This window comes from Toxotes jaculatrix, chromosome 2 (genome assembly GCF_017976425.1).
Source record: "Toxotes jaculatrix isolate fToxJac2 chromosome 2, fToxJac2.pri, whole genome shotgun sequence".
Lineage (NCBI taxonomy): Eukaryota > Metazoa > Chordata > Actinopteri > Toxotidae > Toxotes > Toxotes jaculatrix.
Window position 1 is genome coordinate 22,895,429 of NC_054395.1, and position 24,001 is coordinate 22,919,429.

The 24,001-nt window shown below is 42.6% G+C and overlaps 1 protein-coding gene across 1 annotated transcript in view; it reads right to left on the reverse strand.

The window, feature by feature from the left end:
• LOC121199482 (cadherin-4-like) overlaps positions 1 to 24,001 on the reverse strand; it is a 206,309-nt gene that overhangs the window by 160,097 nt on the left and 22,211 nt on the right. The window lies entirely within an intron of this gene.

The window sequence follows — 24,001 nt, forward strand, 5'->3', positions numbered from 1 at the left end:
CACTGGCTGCATCATAAACCCACAGCCTGCAGAGAGAAAAGATACTGTATAGCCAAGGGAGGAAATGGATAACAGCAGTGAATGTGTAATATGTATGAAAATGAGACACACAGAAAGGATCACAATAGAGATAGAGTGTGTCTAGGAGAAAGGATAGAGAGAGAGAGAGAGAGAGAGAGAGAGAGAGATGGTGGGGCAGCAAAGTGAGAGAGTTAGCCTGAAGAGTTAACATTTCATGAACTCTTATTGTCACTATGTGAGCAGATGCTAACAATAAAACTGGGCTTCTGAGACTATCTAAAGGAAAGATCCATATGGGAAAAGAATTAAAACAGCTGTCTCCAGTGCTGGGTGCAAGAGAGACAGAATACAGAGGGGATGAAAAAGTGACAAACAATTTATATCTGCCTTAGGAAGAGGTTAAGACCTGATATGAACCAACCAAAATGCCAGACGGTTTACTGAACAATGATCTGAAACCAGGAAGGTCTTTTGCATGTTCTCTTCTTTTTTTAGAATCAAAACACATTATCACTTCAACTTAAATTCCCTTGACAATATATTGAGCTCAGCTAATGACTCTTTAATATCACTGTGTCAGGACACCACGAAGACAGAATGCAAAGATTAAAAAGAATGGAAGGAGGAGAAAAAAATGGTGTGACTGATGAGGAGCTCGTATAAACATGCTGATTCATTCATCTGCAAGCGCTGGGAAGCACTTCCTTTGGGAAAGAGGGGTCAAACGCATTAGCTCCCTGCACTGAGCAAGTGCAGTGCTTTCAGAGAACTGCTAGTGCTAGCCTGTCAGGGATGCATCACCTCTGCCTCCTCCCCAGCGACTCTCAGGACAGAGTGACAGATCTCCAGGGGAGCATGATCAGAAAAAAAAAATACAAGCTGAGCTCTCAGTTTACTTCACCTTTATTAAAAATAAATAAATAAATAAAAATACAATAAATTGTATGCATGCGTTGAGCTGTCTCAGGGCACCTATGCACCACCACACGTTGTAACTAATAAACAAAGTATGCAAGAAATAATAATAAAAGCTTGTAAAACAAAACAGTGTATTCCTCAGAGATGTAAAACTATTTTTTAATTACAGCTGCACTGTGTAATCACATGTGTGCTTGGCACTGGGATATTTAGAGTTAATCAACTTTTCATATTACTTTTATGTTTCATGCATTTTTCAGAAATCCCTACAGCCCTCTACCAAAGGCCTGGAGGTCTTAGTAATCAGAGCCTAACGTTTTATGAACGCATCAATATTAATACAAAAACAGAAGCGTGGATTAACACAACTTTAATGCCTGCTGATACAAGTGATTCTGTGGTCTGGTATAATTCATGGAAAGGCTTGTAGTTTATATTGCATGTTAACATTCCCCTTAAGAGTCTGTGTGAGTCACAGAAACAATGGAGAGCTCCCAGGGCTTGTAACATGGTGTAATTAAGTCCAAACACTTGGACGGGCGGACACACAGACAAAACAAGACAGCTGCAATAAAATCTCAAAAATAATTGAGATTATATTTTGAGATTATATTTATTATATATTTATATGAATGCTATTAGAGAAAGTACAGCTGAATTTTCAAATGGAGCTATTTTGTGATAAAAATTAATTATTTTATTTAATAATTATTAATTATTTGATTAATTCAGATGGGTTTTGGGGGAGGGGGGTGGGGGGGGGGGTTACAAAATGTATAAACATTGTGACATTCAAGTTATAAGTTATTACAACATGAACAAAAATATTAAGATAAAACTTAAAAAGCTTAAAATTGCTACGACCGTACCATAAACCAAGATGTGAGTAGTTAGACTACATGCGCCCCCACCACAGGTTACAGGACTTGCACCTCCAGGTGTCTCCTGACTCCAGGTGGATAGCTCAGACTTTCTCATAGTGAGTTTAATGATCGCATCTACGAGAGGGACAGAGAGAGAAAAAAAAGGACTCTGCACACTGATCTCATCGGGAGTCGACTGAACAGTGTGCAGACTCTACTTTGTTCAGTCTGTCCCTGCTGGGCAGCTAACACTAGCTAGCCAGTTGTCTGAAGATATCAGACTATCTTGTCAAGAAACTCTACCAGCTGGAGCAGATGAATTAGTGAGTAGACATTTCTGCTTCATCTCTTATAAAAGTTATTATTGAAGTGAGTGCCTGTGCTCTACTTAGCTGACTTACTGACACAGCTGTATAGAATAACCTGTATTTTTTTGAACATGCAAAACTATGACAGCCTTGTTGCAGGTTGTTTATTACTTGCTCAACTATCTTGCACATGACGTTGTGAAAAAATATGTTTCAATCACGTTTTAGTCTTTGTGTATTGTTGCAGGGAAAAAAATTGGCATTTAGTTTTTTGTCCATATCAACTAACCCTATAAATCAAAGTGTTACTGAACACTCCCAGGATACATTCATTGTTATTATAATTCATCTTTGCTGTAGGTAAAACTCCCCCATTTCCCTGGCTGTCAGACAACCCTACAACCCCGACCAGGCACTTGAACCAGGAGGAATCATCGCATGAAATGTACACTCCAGGACCACCCCTCAGCACCAAAGCCACAAGCAGGAAGCTGTGTCATTGGTGAAAAGCATCCCTTTACCACGGCCAAGTGAAACAAGGTCCCCTGAGTAAATACAGATCTCATTTCTTACATCTTATTCAATGTGTCATTACACCCAATGGGCAACTGTATCTGCACTATCTGCTGGTGAAAGAAGTACATAAATTCACAGGCTGGATGGGATATTGCTTTCAGAATGTCTCTCTGGAATAGTTTTGAGGCTATCCGTGGTGCAGAGGACTGATTGGAATTGCACATCTGTTTCATCCTCTTTGTTTTTAGTTACATGTGCGTCCGTTTCTATTAAGTCTGACTTTGTGTGCATGTATGTGTGTATATGTGGTGTGACAGGTGGAGGGGGGTGGCGCTTTCACCATTAGAATAATTCAGAATCATTAATATTTTCATCACAGCATCTGTGAGCTCCTTAAAAACCTGACAGGCTCTGATGAGGTCACGGTGCTACACTTCATGTCACTTCCCATTTTCCGTGTAACAGGTCTGTGGGCAATGTTATCACAAGGCCTCTAGAGCTCAAATGGACTTGTATAATCAGCTGGCGAAAATGATTTTGGAAATTGCCTTTTATTATTAGAAACACTCCATTACATCCTGATATAAATACATTAACTGCACTGTATGAAAGGTGCTAATGCTTCCCCGTCCACCTCCTCCTCCTCCTCCTCTGACTGGCATCCTTCTGACCCCCTCCAAACTGCTGCCTCTTCTAGCCAAAGCCTCCAAAAAATAGAGCGCGTGCAGAATTTACTGGATGTTTTGACACCCCGTGCCTTGGCTGGGTTGGTGGCTAAACGGAAAGGTATGAAATTAAACAAATTAATTCTGCTCTTTGACTGGCTGACAGCCCTGGTGCCTGTCACTGCTGCTTAGTGTGACGCTAGGGGGGTGGGAGAGGAGGATGAGAGAGGCCTGTGGTGGAGAAGCCTGTGGTGGACGTCAACTGTCAAGCCTGGACACAACGCTCAGCAGGCCTCAGGGACACCAGTAGAGCAAAGATGGCTGAAGAAGAGAAATAGACGTGGAAGGAGAGGACAAATGCCGGAAAGGTTGAAAGACAAAGGAGAGAGGGATGAAGCCAGAAAAGGAGAGAAAGGGAATAAGAGAAAGAGAGAGTAAAGCAACAGGTGACCGAAAAAAAAAACAAGAGAGAAGGAATGGCGGGTAGGGTAGTGGTACAGGGGCGCCTTCAAAGTGTTGAAGCAGTTGAAATTTATTGCAAATAACTGCTCCTGATGCTCCGCCGTTTCAATTTCACACAACACAATTCCACAGCTCTGGAGCAAATGTGTCCCTGTCAGCATCACTTAGGCTTCTGCTGCTCTCTGCCTCACACCTCTTCCCCTAGCTCTGCCTTCTCCTCCTTCTCCTTCACCTTCACTCCTTTGTCCGTCTTAGTCTCTCTCTTTCTCCAGCTTCTCTCACCTTATCCCTCCCATCTCTTTTTAATGTTATTTTTAAATGGTTAGGCCATTGCAGACAGACAGAGATAGAGAGAGAGATGGGAAATGGGCAGTGAATGAGCGAGGAGAAAGACAATAGACAATAGAAAATTGGGTAAAAATGGAATACGGGGGACACAGAAAGATGAGAGACAGAGAAAGAGAGAAGGAAGTTAAAGGATATGCAAAAAAAAAAGTAAACTTAAAAGACACTATTCCGTTATTAACTTTATTGCGACTTATAGAGAGAAAAGGAAAGAAAAGAAAGACAAGAGCAAAGGGGAAGGGGGAGTGGGGGGTGGACTGCATCTTGATTGTGCCAGACAAAATTCAAACCAGTGTTGAAGCACAAATGAGATGTGCAGTAACCAGAGGAAGCCTATTAAAGCTTTGGTACTAAAAGACTCGCTGTTCATTAGTGGGCTGACACCAAACTGTCCTTTATTCAAGGTTCTGACACAGGATACTTGCCGCAGTTCCCTTCCTACGACCTCACCACAGTGGGTGAGGCAGGTTGGAGGGATGGAGAGATAAAGGGATGCAGGGAGGGTTAAGAAGAATATTATTCACTTGGGCCACGCTGTGAATAATTTATCTATAGGATGAGGAGCAGCTTTGGATCCATAATGAGGCAGAGGCCACTGTTTGGAAGACTTTCATCTTCCCCAGTCTAAAGACCCCTTATCCTGGCATTACACTTGCCAAGTATAAGCTTCTCTGTAACTTTAACTGTCTGTCTACATACTGTATCTCCACATGTGCACCTACACTGATCATGACCCCACAGCACGACTAAGCAGCATCAGTCAAAACTGACGCTTCTCCACACGGGTATCGTCATCGGGATGAGAATCAGCACGCGCTACACGGTACACCACAGCTGGATTATAACTGTGTGCTTCAGCAGCGGCATCGTCGTGAGCGCTGGCTGCGGCATCTGAGTGGCGGGAAGAATCAGTCAGGGAATCAGCCTGAGAGACGAGTGCTGAGGCAGAGAGAGGAGCAGCAAAGACAAGGCGGCAGAGGAGAGAGAAGCAGCAAAAGAGAGAGCTCCACTCAGTCTGCAGCGGTTTGATAAGAGTTATTATTTCATTATCTCTCCCTGGGCCTAGTCCTGAGCTGGCATACACAGGTACAAGCACATGCACACAACACAACACACACACAAACACATACATACAGACACACATATCCACACATACATACACACAGAAAAGATAGAGAAAGGGGGAGAAGCAGAGAAGGAAAGAATGCAGATTAAGGAAATTTTAATGAGGGGGGGATAAGGATAAGGAAAACAGGCCACAGAGCACTTATCACAAGTTAGCACTGAAACTATAAGGGAAACAGTTGTTCCACCTTTCACTACTAGCCCCTTTTATTTAACCATGCTTCATCATTCACACACGCACATACAGAGGACAACATGTGTCTGCTGTCCTGACAGGAAGGCGGCTGAATCTGCCTCGGTGGCATATAAGTGGCATTTTGTGCTTGTCCGTACAATCTGTCCTGAACTGCTCAGAGTTTGGTCCTGGGCCAAGGATCAACTTTCGGAGACATTTGTTTTATTTCCCTCTAATGTGGATGTGATGGACTGAGGTTTCACAGTACCGGAATTCTGACTTTGATGCCAAGATGTTTTCTCTCAAATATTTAATCTTTGAGAAAGAAGTTTGGTTGCAGCAGCTGATTACTCACCATAGTCAGAACTGTAAGCAAATTAAATTTTTCATTTCTGTCATCAGCTTAGTCGACCAGTTTAGGAGGACCTGGATTCAATTCAAAGTGTGGTGGGCTGTTTGATGTTAGCACCATATCCTCAGTGGGATGTTTGTCCCCATTAGAGATTTATATGTCCCGCTGTCTGGCGTGGAGCCAAGCAGAAGCTGCAGGCTTCTTTTCTTAAAGCTCTAAACCACTATCACTGTCAAGCTTGGAATTCACTCCATATACACTTGCACAAAAATGCGAAAATGTGACGGCGAGCAGTGCGCACTCATTATAATAGAAATTTAAGTTTTTAGAATTCTGCAGTCCAATGTTGGAATGGATTTTCTTTTTTTTTTTTCAGGGGTCAAAACAGGGACACATCAAGATCACACCGGTCACCTGCAGCTGACAGACCAGTGACAGGCAAGGACCACACGACCGACATGTTCGGGGCATGTCAAAACAAAGGCAGGACAACAGATGTGGATTTACTGATGCATATTAACAGTAAGAATATGCGCTGACAGGTATGTGCTATAGTGCAACACAAGATAAAACGTGCACACTGAAGTGCACACAAATACATACGCACAGCTGACACTAACAATAGTGGAAATCTAAAATTCCACATGGCTGTGTTCTTTCCCATGTTCTATTTTCTCCTTATGAATTTATGATCAACGAGAAACACTGCTGATGACATGGTCTTAGTTGGCCTCCTACAGAAAACAGGTCCCTGGGGTGAAGCTGCCTAGCTGGCCCACAGTAAGGCCATCAAGTGAAACTGGCACAGTTTCACTTGATGGCCTTATAGTTTCAACATGTTGAAACTGTGGTAAAATTTAAAAACCTTATTACAGTACTGGACTCCCAGATGACCTTCACTGAGAATACAGAGAATGTTTTCAAAAGGCGCTCAGAGCATCTTTTTCTCCTTAGAAAATTCAGCTGCCTTGGTGTTAGTCAGCAAATTTTAGAACTAGTGAACAAAACTATTGTTGAGTGTTTTAACTTTTCACCTTCCTTCCCTGGTACAGTCCCCTAAACTGTAGATCTAAGATTAAACTTTCTAGGATTGTGTCAATGGAAAGCAAAATAGTTGGCAAACCCCAAAAGCCCTTGACTCAACTTTTTACAGAAAGGACAAGGAAGAAGGCGAGGAGTATCCTGGCAAACAGATCCTATCCTCTCTTCAGCCAGTTTGAGCCTTTAAACTCTGGGAGGCGCTGTAGAGTCCCTCTGGCGACTAAATGCATTTAAGAAGTCTGTCATCCAAAAAGCCGTTAATATTCTTAACTCTACAAAGTGACTGATGAGATTTAAGCCACACACATTGATATGGACTGTTCTTAATTTGTAATGTGACCTTGTCTGTGTCTGTTTTACCAGCCGCTTGTCTTTTCTGTTTCTTATGATGTTGTTCCTTGTGTTTGGTGAGCTGAAGACAAATTTCCAGCCCTGATGGAGAATAAAGATATGTTAATGCAAATGCCAGGAGCTCTTTCTCTACTGGACACAACTTATATACAGCCGACAAACACACAGTGAATACGTCTCTCGCTGTCATGTGTTTTTTCTCACATCTAGTTTCTCCACTTAGAGTAAGATGTGAGGAAGAGGAAACACATATTTTGTGAAATAAGACAAGTCCTCCACTCAGGCTTCCCCTGAAACAATGCCAGTGACTGATGACGATGCACAGCTGGATCAGCTGTCAGAGAGTTTGTATTTGCACAGATAAATGTGATGTACTGTCAAAACAGTGAGAGCGCACAGTTAGCACTGTTATCGCTACTATTTTTTCAGTCATGTCCTCCCACATAAAAAGAGGAAGCCATCTGGAGAAGAAACTACTGGTGTGGAACTGAAGAGTGTGAAAATAGTTTTTACCGATCTGGTCATTCACAGCTACAGTTTTTAAATGATTCTAAGTTACTGATTAATCAGAAAACAAATTAAACAAAATAAGAATAATGTACACCTGAACAGACTGTTATTTGGCCTGTCCCAGTTAGCTTCACTTAATCAGCTGCCATATCCAATAATAGGCAGATATTCACTGACAGACAGCAGCCATGTCCACCTCCACGTAGAATACTCTTGCATTTTCTTGCACAAGTCAGCTCTGAAAAACTGCTTCACTTCTAGCTCCTCCAAGAGGGATTAAGGGAATTGAAAAATAACAAATCATTAATGATGCTGAACCTGATTTCTGAATCACACAACAACAGTGGATGAAGCAGTCACTGATGATGTGCAAACAGCTAAATAAGCTCACTTCCTGCTTAAATGCTAAGCATACGTTGGAAACGGGGGTAGTGAAGGCGGTAGGCAGAGTGGAGGCTGGACTCACAGAACAATTGAGCTTGAAAGACAAGGTGTTAGTGTGGTTGTGCCACACACATGGGTGGACGAGTGCATGCACAAGTGCGTGGGCACTTATGAAGACAGGCATGTTTAAATAACAGGAAAAGAGCACAGTTGAGTGCAGGATGTGTGAGTGATACAGTAATAGCTTTGACATTTTTGCAACGCCATTTTTATGTAGCTCTGCAAAGTTCCAGGTACAAAGGGGTGAGAAGCCGAGAAGGGAGAGGAAGAAGCTTTAAATGCTTTCATGCCCAAAAAGTGCAATGAAATTATAATAAAAATGCTGAAAGTGAAGGGCAATTGTTAAAATACATTTCTGCTCCTTCTAATTCAGCATGAGATTTAAAGTCTGTTTTCTCTGAAATGACCCACCTCCCACTCTGTGTCCCTGGGGCAGGTGGAGCTCAGGGGTGGGGGTGCTGGTGGTGCTTGGCAGGAACCACGCAGCCATGTTCAGCCCTTCATACTTCATTAGTGTCTCCTGTTTGCTCCCTACCCTGTTTTTTTCCCATCCCCTCCCATTCCACAGCCATCCCGACCTCATTTATCGCCACAGTCTCCTGGGAAACTAGCTCTCCCTCAGGGATGTCCAACAGAAGAAGGTGAAGAAAAAGGTGTTTGTGTGCAAGAGGAAAGGTGTGAGCGTGTGTGTGCTTACACCATGCACCTGAACTATACAGCAGTACTGCAGTGTTGAAGCCCATAAATTTGATGTTTCCAAGGTCCCCTTGATCATGATATGTGCTTTGTATCTTTCTCAACCTCTTCTTCATTCTTCAGTCTCTCGTGTGCAGTACATCTAAAGTCAGGAATGAGCTATGAAAGGCACGAAGATGCATCATTCCTGAGACAGCGACGTTTGTAATTTCTCACTCAACCACTCCAGCCCAAGTGCTCCAGCCACGGCTGCTATGCTTTGGGATTGATTTGCTCTAGAAAATAACGTTAAAAAATCCTAAAGCACTCATACAAATTCACATGTACACAAGCGAACACAGATATGAACATACTGAAAGAGGGCAGGCACACATGCACCTGCAGAAATTCTCTTCCAACGTGGACACTCCAAACCCGCCTCTGCCCTGATAAAAGCAGCAGGTGCACACACACACACCTATATATAAACCAGGAGAAAAATGAATAAGTGGTTGAGCTTTGCAGACCAGCCTCTGTGACCCTTTTAGCACCCTTCCACTCCCTCTTACACTCGCAGTCCCTCCGTTTCTCGTTCTTTCTCCAACGACCCCATCTCTCACTCCAGCTTCACAGAAAGCCCTTAACCAGAATTATGTATATGCAGCTGGATTAGTAGCACTCAGGGAAACAGAAAGAGCTGATGCAGTAGCAGCTTGTTATCAGCTCGTGACATTATGAAAGTAATGGCATGAATGGCATGTATTACTAAACTTAAGAGAATGTAATGAAAATAAATCATACAAAGGTCTAAGAAATATTGCAACTTTTAATACTTAAAAAATAAATTAAATGACAGTTTTCTTTATAAACTGCTCCGCACTAAATTTCTGGATAAACAAGTTCTTTGTGGTAAATCCAAAAAGGAAATACATCTCCATGAGGGGCATTATGTATCTATGTATGTGTGGAAATCACATTTACACCAGCAAATTGGATAGGAACTCACCTGCTATCTCACACTGATTGGATCTAATGTAACTGTTTTCTTGACCCAGCTGAGCTTGAAAAGGCTGATAATTGAATGAATTTACCTACTGCAGTCTCCACACGGGAGACAAAGAGAAGTATAAGACAGACAACGCGTGGTGTTCCCACAGTTTAAACATTTGCTGTAAATACAAGACATGTCACAATATCCACTGTCACTGCAAGTGCTTTATTCCATAACACGCCCACAGCCAGAACCACATCTCACGGTACTGAAAAGTTAAAACTTCAAGTGGTTTGTACCCACAGTTTTCCCAGAGCTCCTAGCCATGGGAAAAGGCTAAAGATGCTAACATTTAAACAGCGGTAAACAATCCCACCGCTTGTCCCTGTGCCCCACGAGAAAGTGGTCATGTTGGCCTATCACATTTATACAGTGCAAAACATTTCCCATGGTCCCTCTAGGAAAACTGAACACCAAAAATGTAATTACAGTGTGGGGAAAGCATGGTCATAAAACAAATGTTTACTTGTCATGTTAGGTGACTGTCAGCAGGGATGCATTATTCCGGCCCGGACTAAGTAACACAAAGAATGTATTCAATGCATTAGGTTGCTTTTAGCAGCTAGTACCTATACTGTGGGACTCGGGCCAAAGCCTTGTCACTGAGATAGATCAGTGATTACCGTATAAAGCAGACCAAGGAGGCTTTGCCCATGAAAAACAAAAGCAGGCACAAAGGGAAGATCAAGGATGAGAGCAATAATGAAGAGGAGAAAGAGAGCGGAGAGGGAGGGACGAACGCAAAGCCGAACAGATTGAAAGTGTCAGCGCCCCACTTTACAGCAGATGGGGATTTCACGATGCACAGCTCTCCTCTCGTTCTCTATTTACTATTCTCCCACTTAGGCTTAGCAAGAAGCAACTCTTTAGTGAGACTGTCATGGCTCTTGTCTAAATACATTCATATTCTGCTGCACAAACAAGTGCAACACAATTCAGTGCGGCGATATGAATTTGTCAGCAGTAATATATGGTTACTTGTGTCTATAAGAATAAATAACAGCAAACACACAGGCGCGAAATGTTCTCTTCAAGAAAAAGAAAAAAAAAACAGAGGCATTACAGTGTAATTGGCTTGATATGCACACACAAACACACATCCTGCTGTCTCCATCCTCAAGGACTGCTGTGGGTTCAGGCGTAGAGCACCCAGCTTGGTAATGAGGGAGAAAACTAATATTTGGAGTGCATTAATATTGTTGATCTGAGGTGGCGCTGAGGCTAAGCACACCAGCCAACGCTTGTTTGTGAAATATGCTGGTGTTTGTGTATTGGAAGTGCAGTGGTGACCAGGCGGAGAGCATCACTCAGCCATATGCTGGACAGCTGAACCCTGCAGATCTGCTCGTACACACTCAACAGCAATCTATCCTCAACCCTGCATTACTTGCATGTGCGTACATGGAGGCAGTGATGCATGCACAGGCATGAATTCCAAGCATGCACAAGTAAAAGCAGGTTCTCACTTACAGAAGAGGAAATTCAACCAATTAATGTGTTTGTTGATATCCATCATCACGCCTTTCTGTCTTTTTGACAGTGATGAAATCAACCACCACAGTCAAAATATAGAATCACTCTGGGCTTTCTTTACAGTAAGAAAATCAAACAACCATTATCAGTCATTTACAGTTTTTATTTGTAAAGAAAAATTATGGCATTTACTTTTTACTTTACAGGAAATTAAAAAACAAGATTTAAGAAATTTGTTTTTATGTCACTGTTATGATCTGGTGCTATATAAATAAAACTGAATTTAACTGTATTTGTTCACTGAACTCTGAAGAACACTTAGGCTAATGTGCAGCATCAAGCGTTGTCTCCTTTTTTTTCTGTGTAAACTGCATTGTCTCGCAGCAGGAAAGGATACAACAACTATCATGATTAGTCACTGAAAAAAACTACAAACTTAAACTATGCTCTCAGTCAGTTTTAGTACAGCAAACCAAATGTACTGGTAATACAGTGTTACCATACTAGGGAAATCGAGAGAGAGAGAGAGAGAGAGAGAGAGGACCCTTTAATTAAAGACAAAACAGTCACAGATATAGCAAAAAAAAAAAAAAAAGAACGACTACACTACACCACCACTACATAATAAATCAAACAATCTTAGAATTAGAACCACAGTGATATATGAGACTCGGGTTAGCATTTCATGGCTTTACTTTGGTAATTTAAACAATAGAGAGGATTTGAAAAGCTTTCAAGTACAGCAGTCCCCCTGCTGTGACAGGCAACAGAGCAGTGGAGGTGCTGATACTCTGTAGGGAATTTGGCCTGAGGTCACTTAAAGCGATCCAGAAGGATACACGGGGTGTCACTTCCATTTATTCCTGGTTCCGACAGTCTGGTTTATAGTGTTATGGTGTTATTGTGAATCTGCTGAGAGCCAAGAGGAAAGGAAAAAGGAAGGGAGGGAGAGGGATGGATGGTGTACTTGCAATGTTGAGCCACAGCTATTACTCCTTTGCCCGAACAGTGAATGTTTGTGACTCAATTATGACACCGTTTCTAATGATGCTTTCTTTTCTAACAGGAGCCCGAGGATGACCTGCTGATCCCATTGTCTCCTTGTCTCAATCACTAGTGTGTCACACAGGCCGGTGCCAGGTCACGCACACACAGATTTGTCTTGTGTCTGCGCCAAAGCAAAGGTGACAGGGATGATACCATAACAAGGATGACTCACCCTTTCAAGCAGGGCATAAAAACATCATCCATTTACATTTGCCAGCCTTATGTTAATTTGTTTTGACTGGTGAAATTAAAAAAAAAAAAAAAGTTGAGGAAAAACATAATTGCCTATTGTTGTTGTTTTTTGTTTTTTTTGTTTTGTTTTTTTACTGGCTTCGTCTGATTCCTTTTTTTTCCCTGTCCCTTCTGTAGGACATCCAGATCCTGGTGGACAGTGTTTGTCTCTATTAATAGCTGTTATTTTAGCTCTCCTACCTCACTGGACTGCCTGATTAAAAATGAAATGAAAAGTCTAATGAAGCTGGTATCTCTCTTGCTATCAAAATTTCCCCAGCGTGCAAATGTGGCCAAATATGGCCCAGTCCCTAATCTCCCTTAAACCCCCCCACTCTCCCACCCCAACACCACACACACACACACACACACACCCCAATAACTCACTATCTCACCAGAGCCATCCTGGCAACCACAGCTTTCATGCAGATTGTATCTCCAGCGCAGCAGTGTCAGGCTGCATTAAGGCCTGGTGCAGGCATTAGCACATGTGGCTAACCAGGGAGGCTGCAGATTGAATTATGACTCTGTCTAATGTGGACAGAATGAGCAGAAACACATGTGTCGCCGTCGCTGATTTAATGAGTACATTAAGCACATCAGCACACTCAACATAAAGCGTCTGCACAGACATCTGCATGTTGTCAGAATGAGGAATCCTCTTACCGGATGTGAGGGAAACCAATGCATCTAATTATTTTTTTTCCTCTGTGGGGAGAAGTCAGTTTGAGGTCAAACTCTCTGGAAAAGATCAGCACCAGGTCATTGTTTTAGAAAAACAATTTTCCTTGTCTGCACTAAAATGCATGACCGCTGTTTTCGGATGAAGAGCGATTTAGTAAACCTGCAGAGCTGGATGTGATAAAAGTGGTGGCGAGGCCAACATATTAAAGAAAAGATATATTTTACATTTTAGGCTGCTTACTACAAAAAAAGTCCAAAACATTTGCTAATTTCTTTCCTCGTGCATTTCGCAGGGAGATGATGGACTGAGATATAAGCACATGCCATGCAAGCACAGGTATTTCCAGTATTTCCAAACAAACTCTGAACATCTGTAAAACTGCAAACTGAACTTTTTGCCGAGGTCTAACATGCACAAACAATGTGTGTGACAGACACCAACAAAAAGGGACAAGAGACAAAGGGAGCAGTTAGCACAATAGCATCTCTGCTAGCAAGCTTCAGTTGGCCCAAATCAATACTTATTTACTCCCTCCAACTGGCTGGGGACAGAAAGAGAAAGAGAGAGCAAAGGAATATGTGTGTGAGTGAAAGAGAGATGCTGAGTAACAAGGCAATCAATTTCAGTTGTTAAAAAAAGAACCTAGGCGCAATGCTGCAAGGAAATGAGAAAATATCTGAACTAAAAAGCAACTAATAAATGTCAAACCATGTGTTCTTTTGTAATCACTCCATCCATCTTGCTCCATATGCTGCATACGCTCTATGGTATGTGTGAGCAGTCTGGTGGAAAGCAATCAGGTAGAACCCTGGTCTGTGGACCTGTGTGATGCTGCCCTGTGATAGGCCGCTTTACAGAAGAAATGCCAGCGCTATTCTCTAGAGCAAAGACTGGGAGGATGAATGGGGAAGAGGGATCATCTAAAGGTGTGTGGATATGAATACGGGCGTGCTTCCATGTGCGTGCGTGTGTGTGTGATTGTATCAGTGAGTGTGTTCAAAAACCTGCGTGAAGAAGTGTGTCGGGGAGGTGAAAAGTTGTACAAATGGACTGTATTGGCAAGCCTGGACTGAGAGAGACTGAGATGGCGAGGGCAAGGAGATAAGAGAGCCACAGCAAACAGCAAGTCAGACCAAGTAATGGAAAAAGGAGGGGTTGAAGAGAGAGGGAGAGATAGAGAGAGAGACTTAGAGAGGTAACGGAGTGGGAATGAATACCTGGGAAAATCTGAGAGGAAAAGCAGGCTGTCTAGCCCCAACATACACAAGCAGAAGTTGTGAACTGTGAACAAGTGTTGCTCTGTCATGTTTGGCTGTAAAGGCTCAGAGACAGAGACAGCATGGACAGACATAAGAGGTCACATCCCATGATACAACACCAGCCCTGTAATTGAATCTAAATTAAAGCTGGTCAAATAATCCAAATAATCCATCCTACAGATCATTGCTGAGTATGTTCCAACCGAAGCCTGAGCTCTGTGCTGTACAGTACATTAAAACCCTTCATTACCATGAATAAATTGCCTAACAAGATATGAAGTACCACTCCACATTGGATTCTCCTCTATGCAAGGAGAGCCAAATGTACCCTGGGATATGGAGGGAGAGGGAAAAAGGGGGGGGGGGGAGGGAGGGCACACAGAGAGAGAGAAAGAGAGAGAAGCAAGATAGTCCAATCACTGTCAGTGACCATGAATTATACATGACTTGTAGTTTTAACACTGTCTGCTCACTCCCTCGCTTTGTCACTATTAAATATTCACACCAGCATCTTTGTAGGCCATTGTTAATTACACATCACAACAACAAAAGGTCTCAACCGGAAATTGCCAATACCAACCTCCATTAGTATGTGTATGAAGCTTACAGATAGTGTTATCAGATCAGATGGGTGGTGGCACGTCTTCCTTTCCTTGGCGGACACTGTCTGGGTTTTGTGCTAGTAATAAAGGATGTCAGGGTACACATGGAACCTCGGGCACATCTACTAAACATTTCTTTGTACATGCGATTTGAAGATGCTATAGCAGCACTCTGTCAACCTGGAAAAGGAGAACCTTGTTCGAGAGAAGTTTGTATGCACACACCTCCTGGTTGACCCAGAACACAGAACAAAATAACAGTGAGCACATTGCTAAACCGGTGTGTGTGGATCTACTTTTGGCAAACTAACATTCAAAAAGGTTTTGGAAGATCAGGAAGAAAGGATTGAGAAGTTTTTAAGAAGATGAGGAGTCAAACAGAACTGCTCATACTTCCTACTGCACCTGACCACAGTTGGCAAACTAGACAAAAGCAGCAGAACTAAAAAAAAGAAAGTATATTTAGATTATAAGTTATCTGACTTAACCCCAGTGCAGGTAATTTTGGTTTCATATAATAATGTTGAGATAAACTGATACATCTGCCTCAGAAACTATTGCTACCAACCCAATGAAATTCAATAAACTGATATGCAGCCCATTAATCAAGAAAAATGTGATATTGCATGACAATGACATTTTTGTTGTTGCTTGTGAGACTGGTCTTATACTGCACAGCATCATCTTTTAAATATTAAGCACAATAATTAAATGTTAGCCTGGAGGTCCCATACCTCTGATTCATATACAGAAGGTCATATAGGTACCATTCAGAGCTCAGTAGCTAGAAATCTGTGGCATTCATGTAAAACAGCAGTAGTGGTGACCAGCATAGATGCTGTCATACACACGAAAACTGACAACCACAAACATTCAGTATCTATACCTACCAACTGACAACAGCAAACTCTTAATGTGGCTAACCGGTTATGTCTGGCAACTAACTTTCTGTCTGACACAAAGAAAAGGAACTTCTTCCTTTAACCCGTCCAGCAGCATCAGATGGGAGACACAGAATAACCCCCGAGTAATGACAAACAGCCTTTGAAAAACCATTGTTTTTCACCAAGGGGAAGAACAAAGTCAGCAGGCAACAAGAGTTTTGCCCCCAGAAGCTAAAATTTACACACTTTAATCCTGAGCTAAGCGCCAACACACAGGAACCTTGAGCTGTGTGGCTTTACTCTACTGGCCTGGCTAACAAGGCTGCAGGGACATGCTGGAAAGTCACAAGGCAGAAAGTGTAGAAATGCCTCTTAAAAATACAATCTGTATTTTGTCACACCCAGCGCTGCAAGTGTATCCACACTTGTAAATTTGGATTTGCACAAATGTAGGATCATGTTTAATCGTGTCCATTTCTCCAGTCAGCCACTGACCAAAGTGGAGAAATGTGTGTGGTGAGGCTGCTGGTAGCGGGAGGGTTGGGGTGGGGGATAGATGGTGTAAACACGCCAGCCTACATGGATTGGGCTAATATCCAGTTTGTTCCCTCTCGCCTCAGCTCCACGGTGGCTGCAACGCAATTTCTTCCAATTGACCTCCCTGCCACCGGCACAATCACTCTCCAACGGAGACACAACGGCCCCAGAATACGGAGCAGCCAGCAGCGCTAGCCTGACGCTGGAGGAGCCAGCGGTGAAAGGAGGTGGGGATTGAACCAGCCATGAGGCGGAAATGAGATGAATTAGAGAGCGAGAGGGAGGAGGCACGGGGAGGTGAAAGAGTGAATTTATTCTGTCGTGTAGTGGCAGTGACAAAGCACAAGCATTTAGAGATCAGCTAAGGAGGAAATTAGAAGCATTACAGCCAGCCCTGGTTGTTTCCATGTTTTCTTTCTTTCTCACTTTTAGTTGTTTCAGTCTAAATGGCATTAATGAATCTGTACTATCAGGCAATTGATTAAAAAAAAACACACATGAAAGGCTGAACTCAGCTGAAAAGCTGTAGGTGAATGATACAATTATTATGGCAATTATAAGAGAGCTGGACTCTGTCCGTATACAAGCAATCTTGCAATAGTACAAACATGAGGGAATTGCCCAAAGGCCAGGAACTAGATTTACGAGAGCAATAGCCCAGCTAAAGGCTAAAAAGGCTTTATAACGGCAAAGGATTTCCAATAAAAGTGAGGTTGGAGCCCTCTAAGAGCAGCACTCTCAAGTAACAGGATTAGTAGAAGTCAAGAGCACGGCCATCTTAACTCTTTATGTTGCAGAAATCGCTGAGAAGCATCTCTGCCACAGCCAATACAGCTGTGCTGATGGTGCAAGAAAAATCCTGAACCTGACCCATGACGCTGGGCTCTGTGCCTTTGAACTCAAAACGCACACGCATGAACACGTGTTGTCTGCAACGGCGATGAACAGCAGGAAACAAGCGCTCATTGTGATTTGTAACACTCTTCTGGATCGCGTCCATGTTCAGGAAAGGAGAGACCAAGGAAGAATTGATGGACTAGAGTTCAAGAGATCTAAAGGGATTGGTTGGAAATGAGTAATATGTGGAGTAAGGAATTGATGGCTCCCGGCTTATCTCTCATTCTCACTCCATTCAACACAAACTGCTGACTGCACCATGTTTCCCCCAGCTACTCCCCCCTCTCCCCACACCTCGCCCATGGCGACTCTCTGGGACCCGTTCTTCTCATTTCTTTAAATGTTAAATGAAATTAACGCAATGCATCAGTGAGTTCATTTTTCCCACTGAAAATCACTTGGTAATTTGCTCTGCACATGAAAGGAAGGCGCCAGGGCACCTGAAGGTCGGCCACATCTCTGCGCTCACCATGCATTTCCCTTTTTCAAACATAGGAGTAAAATCATTGATTTTTTTTTTTTTTGTCCACCTCCCTCTTCTGTATCCCTCCCTGCAGACGTATTCCTATGTTCTTTCTCTCTCCCTCTCTCTCTCTGTCTCTCTGCTCTGCTTAGCTGAATTTGAAAGAGGCAGTGTGTTTGGCTCTCCATTAAACCCACTGAGCCAGCAGATGAGCAGGGCATACTCACTGTGCCAGTGTTTACGGGAATGTGTGTGTGTGTGTGGAAGCATGTTGGCATGCGTGCATGCATTTGCGTTTGTGCGTAGGTATGTTTGCATACACAGACGCTGGTGCATACACATGAGAGCGTGCTGCTGTTTTCCTCTCTCTGTCCTGTGAGTACGTTTAAGTGCAGCTTGCTTCTTTGCCCACAATTCCTAGTAGGCTCATTTCTGCACCTTTCCCATACTCCCTAATGGCTTGATGGTGTCTTCCAGTTCTAAGATCTGGCTGTTTAAATCACCACACCAGAGTCCCTGTGTTCCAGCGTAAAAAGAGCACCCTCCCCTAGCTTTCTGGGAGCATTCACAATGCTGACGGCTCTCTGCTTCTTTCCCCTACAGAGACAAACTCTGCTGCGGAAGTGGTAACCACCGCTGGGAATTGAGCTGCGGGAGGATAGAGCAGAGGAGAGCGAGGAGTGATGGAATTGCGCAGAGATTTAATTCACCTCTTAGGAGATGGCAGCTTAATGTATATAAATGCACTATAAGGAGAAGAATGAGGGAAGAAAGACAGCTGCTGCATGGGGGATCATCAAGGCCATCTCAAAGCAGTGAGACATAATACACGATAATTCAATATATTACTACCCTCGTATAAATGTAGAGCTCCAAAACTAAAGATGGCACACTCTAGCTGTTTGTTTGCTGCTGCTGCTGCTGCGGGGGTCATAAAGAGCTGATTTCTCATGACAGAAAGAGATACGCAGTTGAAAATAAAACCATTCAATTTTTCCTTTGTTGTAGCTATTGTTTAGAAAGTCAAAACAAATAGCTTTGCTTAACACATACCCTCTGTTGTATAAACTTCATGCCCAGAGACCAAATCCTTTCAAATTAAAAAGATAAAACAAAAGGTTACAGTAATGTTTAAAACTGTTAACTCAATCTACACAACAAATATTCGTCTCAATAAAGCCTGTCAATTTTGTGTATTTGTTCACATCTTAGGGTGTACATGATGGATCAAATAGCAAACACAGAAAATCAGAAATTCAAAATGTTTCGATCATTAACCAAGAATGAAATTTCTTCTGTGGAGTAGATCAGCAGTGATGACACCCAGGCAGGGGGGTGGCGGTTCAGTGGTTCTCTGTCTGTCTGTCTGTCTGTCCAGTCAGTCTTCCATGGCACAATGCCCAGAGAGATCTCACCGCCAACACATTAAGTCTACGCTGACCACCTACTGTCCTCACATTCCTATCGGAATTCCCCTCGCTCCTCGCGAGGCTTAAGTCTACAGAGTTTGGTTTCTTCCACGTCATGCGGACAGCTAGCCACTGTCCCCGGCTATGGGCACCAGAGTGTCAGATCTGGGGCATGCTATGACACTCGGGGCTGGCTTTCATTCCTCCCTCACACACTGACACTTTGTTCACTGTCACACTCCGCCAGGACGTGCTAAGAAAACAAAATCAAGACTGTTCAGTCACCGCTCACCCAATGTGCAAACAGACATACATATGTAGGTACAAATTTATATACTCTCACACATGCAGATGCACACACTAACACACAAACATACCCCTCCTTCTGTAAACTACTCGGCTGGAAGAATACTGTGTCAGCTATTGCTCGGTGGGAGAGGGAAGCAAAAAGATAGACAGAGACAGAAAAAGAGAAAATAAGCTCAGATAAAGAATTGAATATGTAGGAGAGAATTCATGAGGAAGACAGCATGAAAGATGCACGGCGACATGAAGGAATATAAAGAACAAGAATATAGTGAGAGCTCAGAAATAGACAGAGACAAAGCAACAGACACGGGGAGTAGAAGAAAATGGAAAGATGGACAAAAAAAGCAGAGCATCAGTCTTTCCTGGTCCATTTGGCATTCCTCTCGCTGTCCTGTCTGTGTCTTGTCCAGCTACTTAACTGTGCAGCTCAGCTATTCAAAAGCCTCTCACATAGCCTTTCACACTGGGTTCCAACATTTTCTTGCACTTCCTCCCACTTCATATTACTCTCCCTGTCTCCTTGTCCCTTAACCCCCTGCTGCCACCTCAGCTCCTCAGCGTGCAACTGTCCAACAACACTTTTGGAACAGGGAGAAAGTTTCTGCATGCGTGAGCGCTTTCACATCCCTGCTTTTCTTTTTCTTCACCACATTAGAACATAATGCAACATATGCAAAAATGTCCAACACTATTGACTTCACTAAATGCTCATCATGCATAAACATACAGTACTCCTGTCCACCCATTATCTCTCGATCCCACTATGACCCCATCCAATAACATCTAATGAAGTAGGGAAAGAACACTCCTGCGTTATAAAAGGCATGGGGTGAGTTTAATTAAACAATGCTAATGAGCAACTAATTAAAAGCTTTCCAATCAAAACAAGGCAGTAATTACCTGGAGCAGAGATGGATAATGAGCACACTACAATCACTGGCAGACAGGCAAACCCATGGAGACCTGAGTAGATCAATTCCCTTAGTATTAATGACCGCTCTCTTTCCTCTGTCTTCCTTTCCCCTATGCCTTTCTCTACTCCAACTCTTTCAATATGTCAGACCGTGGAGAGGATGAATGAGGGCTGACATGAAGCCTAGAAAGGAGCTCTTGAGGAAATACCGTAGGTTGAGTGTTGACAGAAACATCAAACGTGCTTCTTATGCCAATGTCACTCATTCACCATGTATCCCTCACTCACACACTTCCTCAGTCTATTGATTCTAATCTCCTCCTCTTCTCTAGTGGTTTCACTGGTCTCAGATTTTCTCTCTGAATGGCACTTAGTTGTGTGGAGGAAACCTCTCTGGAGTACATCTCTATGGTGATGCAACGGTCTTCACTTTCTGGCCACATTGACAGGTAGGTGCCCGCGACGGGCTTCCCTTTCTGGCGCTCCAGGAAAATCCATGACTCGAGTGACAGGGTCACTGCCACAGAGACAGGAGGAATCACCATATCTAAACCACACTGATGCCATGGGATGTAGCCATGGCACACAGTTTGCTGTATTCAACCCCGGCTAGCCTGCAAGAAAGAAGGAAGCTAGCAGGAATGGCAGGTGAGAGGAGGGAGGGATGAAACACTGGGAATGGTATCAGTGTGAAATTCTACTGATAGACAAAGAAGCCCAGAGGCCTGTTAGATAAGACAGGAAGACAGGAGATGGTGAAGAAAAGAAAAAAGGGAGCAAGATGGGAAGACAAAAGCGCAAGGAAGCGATCAGAATGCAGTTGGACACAGGAATATGATGAATGGCCAGAAAGAATAAGGCAGGACATGTGGGACATGCAGAGATAGATCCAGTGACGGGGAAAGAAAGAGAGATAAATAGATGGATAGATAGCAATGCCCTCTCGGCATTTTTCTTCCTTTTGATCCTCTCCTCACAACTAAAAAGATTATCAGTTTCTCAGAAACGCCTCAGTCAACAGGGAACAGTCAGCATCATCTGTTTCCTCTTGTCTCTTTTTTTTTCCTCTCAAGCAACTTGACTGAGGGCTTTTTAATGCGTGTTATGGTAAATCTCTATACAGCTAATACAGAATGTACAGAGAGCGGTATATTACAAAATATGTTTGTCATGCTAAGACTGGCATTATACTATGTTATTTACAGTGATAATACAAGACAAGTATTCTTAATGATAAAACTGCCCATCTTCTGCACAACAAATGAAAATTTAGACTCCAATATTGTGTTCTTGATCATAGCAATTAGGAATTTAATACACCAGTATTATTGGTGTGTTTTATGCAATTAGCCATGACCTATGCACTGCAGCACACGCACTCAGCTTGTGGAGATTATTGCTCCATCCTCACCCTGGATGTGTGAACCATTTAACCAGGTGGGCAGATCAAAACAGAACCTGCTGTGGGCTATAACTGCAGCTCAGCAAATACACATTACATACTTATTCTACCATATATTTGAGCTGAAATATTAACTGAAGCAAACAAAATTGAAAAAAGGGACTGGATAAAGAAAGCAAGGCCCATGCAACGTTCTATTAAACGTTCCTTATTATTGATCAAAACAAGGCTTTACTATTGATAAGATAATCAATTCTAGACAATTCATTAATTTATGCCAATTTAATTTCAAAGAAGAGTTTCGCAATTTCCTCTATTGTTCAAACCACCCAGCCAGAAAGCACGAGTGGCATGCAAATTAACCAGCTAATACTGAGGCCTTCTGTAGCTTGATGAGTCTCGCTGATGAAGCCCAAATGATGGAATCATATGGTGAGGCACATGAAACCGCAAAGCCCCTAAATGCTATTCTAATTGAATGGAAGTAAGCCTCCCACTAAATGAGAGAGGTGGGTTAAAAAAAAAAACAAAAAAAAAAACAGCTTTTTCTATTTAGAGCTGAATGAAATGTTTCTGGTGTCAGAGCATCTGAGACACAAAGACCTCTCATTACAGAGAAAATGTTGAATTGTTGGGGCTCTAAGCCTGCAGCTGATACTACAACCCAATCTTACTCCAGCAGAGAATGGTGTGAATGAACAAGGTCACAGTCAGACATCCATTTTGAATGTCACACGCTCAAACTGCAAAAATTAGTCATTCAGTGGATTTGGTCAAAGTTAAGACCAGTGATACTCGCCTGAGTGCTCAGGTACTAAGTACTGCATTAAATCTGTACTGGACAGATTCTGATGACAGGACCTGAGGTTGATGAACTTTAACAAAGTCCAAATTCTTTTAAATGGACAACAGATTAGTGTCAATCCATGTTAATACTAAAAAGGAATGTGAGCATAGAAATTGGTTTGCCTATCCTCGACTACATGCAATAGTTTTCACCAGTGATACTGGTGTTTTGCAATGTCTGTGTTAGAGGGCAAATGCTTTATTCTGAGCTTGTTAAACAGTGCGCCATAGAGTACACTCTCACTCAAACACACTCACACACACAGATTAGAATTAAATTAAACAAATCTGTTCTTTTCCTAGACACATAAACAAGATAGGAATGGTTTCACAAACTATTAAGCAACAAGATGTGACAGATTATCACTTAAGCTGCTGTGTGGTTACATCTTTTTTTTTCATTCCACTGTTGTATATTTTTAGCAAGACAAACAGTCCAGAGCTACACATTTTAGCAGAATGCTTCACATACAGGTAAACCCAGACATGCACACAGATATATAACAAATGCATAAACAATTATTCCCACAGTACCGCTTATTTTTCCTGACCATTGTGAGGAAACAAAAATATTTCACCCCATCATTTTCTTTTTCGCTCTTTGATATATACTGGTGACCTGGATTTATGCTCGCAGCTCTAAGGGGTTTCCAGTGTAGATCTGAAGCTTCAGCCTCTGCAGGACAAAGCAGCAGACTCTGGAAGACAGCTACCTCAGATCACACTACATGTATCTACCTCCTTTCTCGACTGCTCTCATCTCCTGTCCTCTCTTTTCCACTTTTCTTCTCTTCTGTGAGGAAGGGGGAGGAAAAACAGATAAGGCTGCTTCCTCAGAAATTACCTATCACAGCTTGGCAATGTGTTCAGCATTGCTGTCTGAGAAATGCTGAATTTGTCAATCCAGTTCAACTGAAAGGAATATGTGAGCTCAATTTTAGCTGTCGTTTTAAATGAGTAGAGTGCTGTGGGTGTATGGATATCAGAGTGTATGCTGCATAGCTAAAATGGGAAACAAATCACGACCTGCAGCTTTTATTCACTTTTTTTTTTACAACGAGATTAACCCAGAGTGAAGACCTTCACAAGCCGCTATCAGAGGACATTCATCACCAGCAGCAACACAGACTGATTTGTATCAAGGTAAGATTGCTCTCTGGGGCTGTATGGCAGTCTCCCTCAGCTACACACTACTGTAGATATATAACTGCTAGTTCTCTGC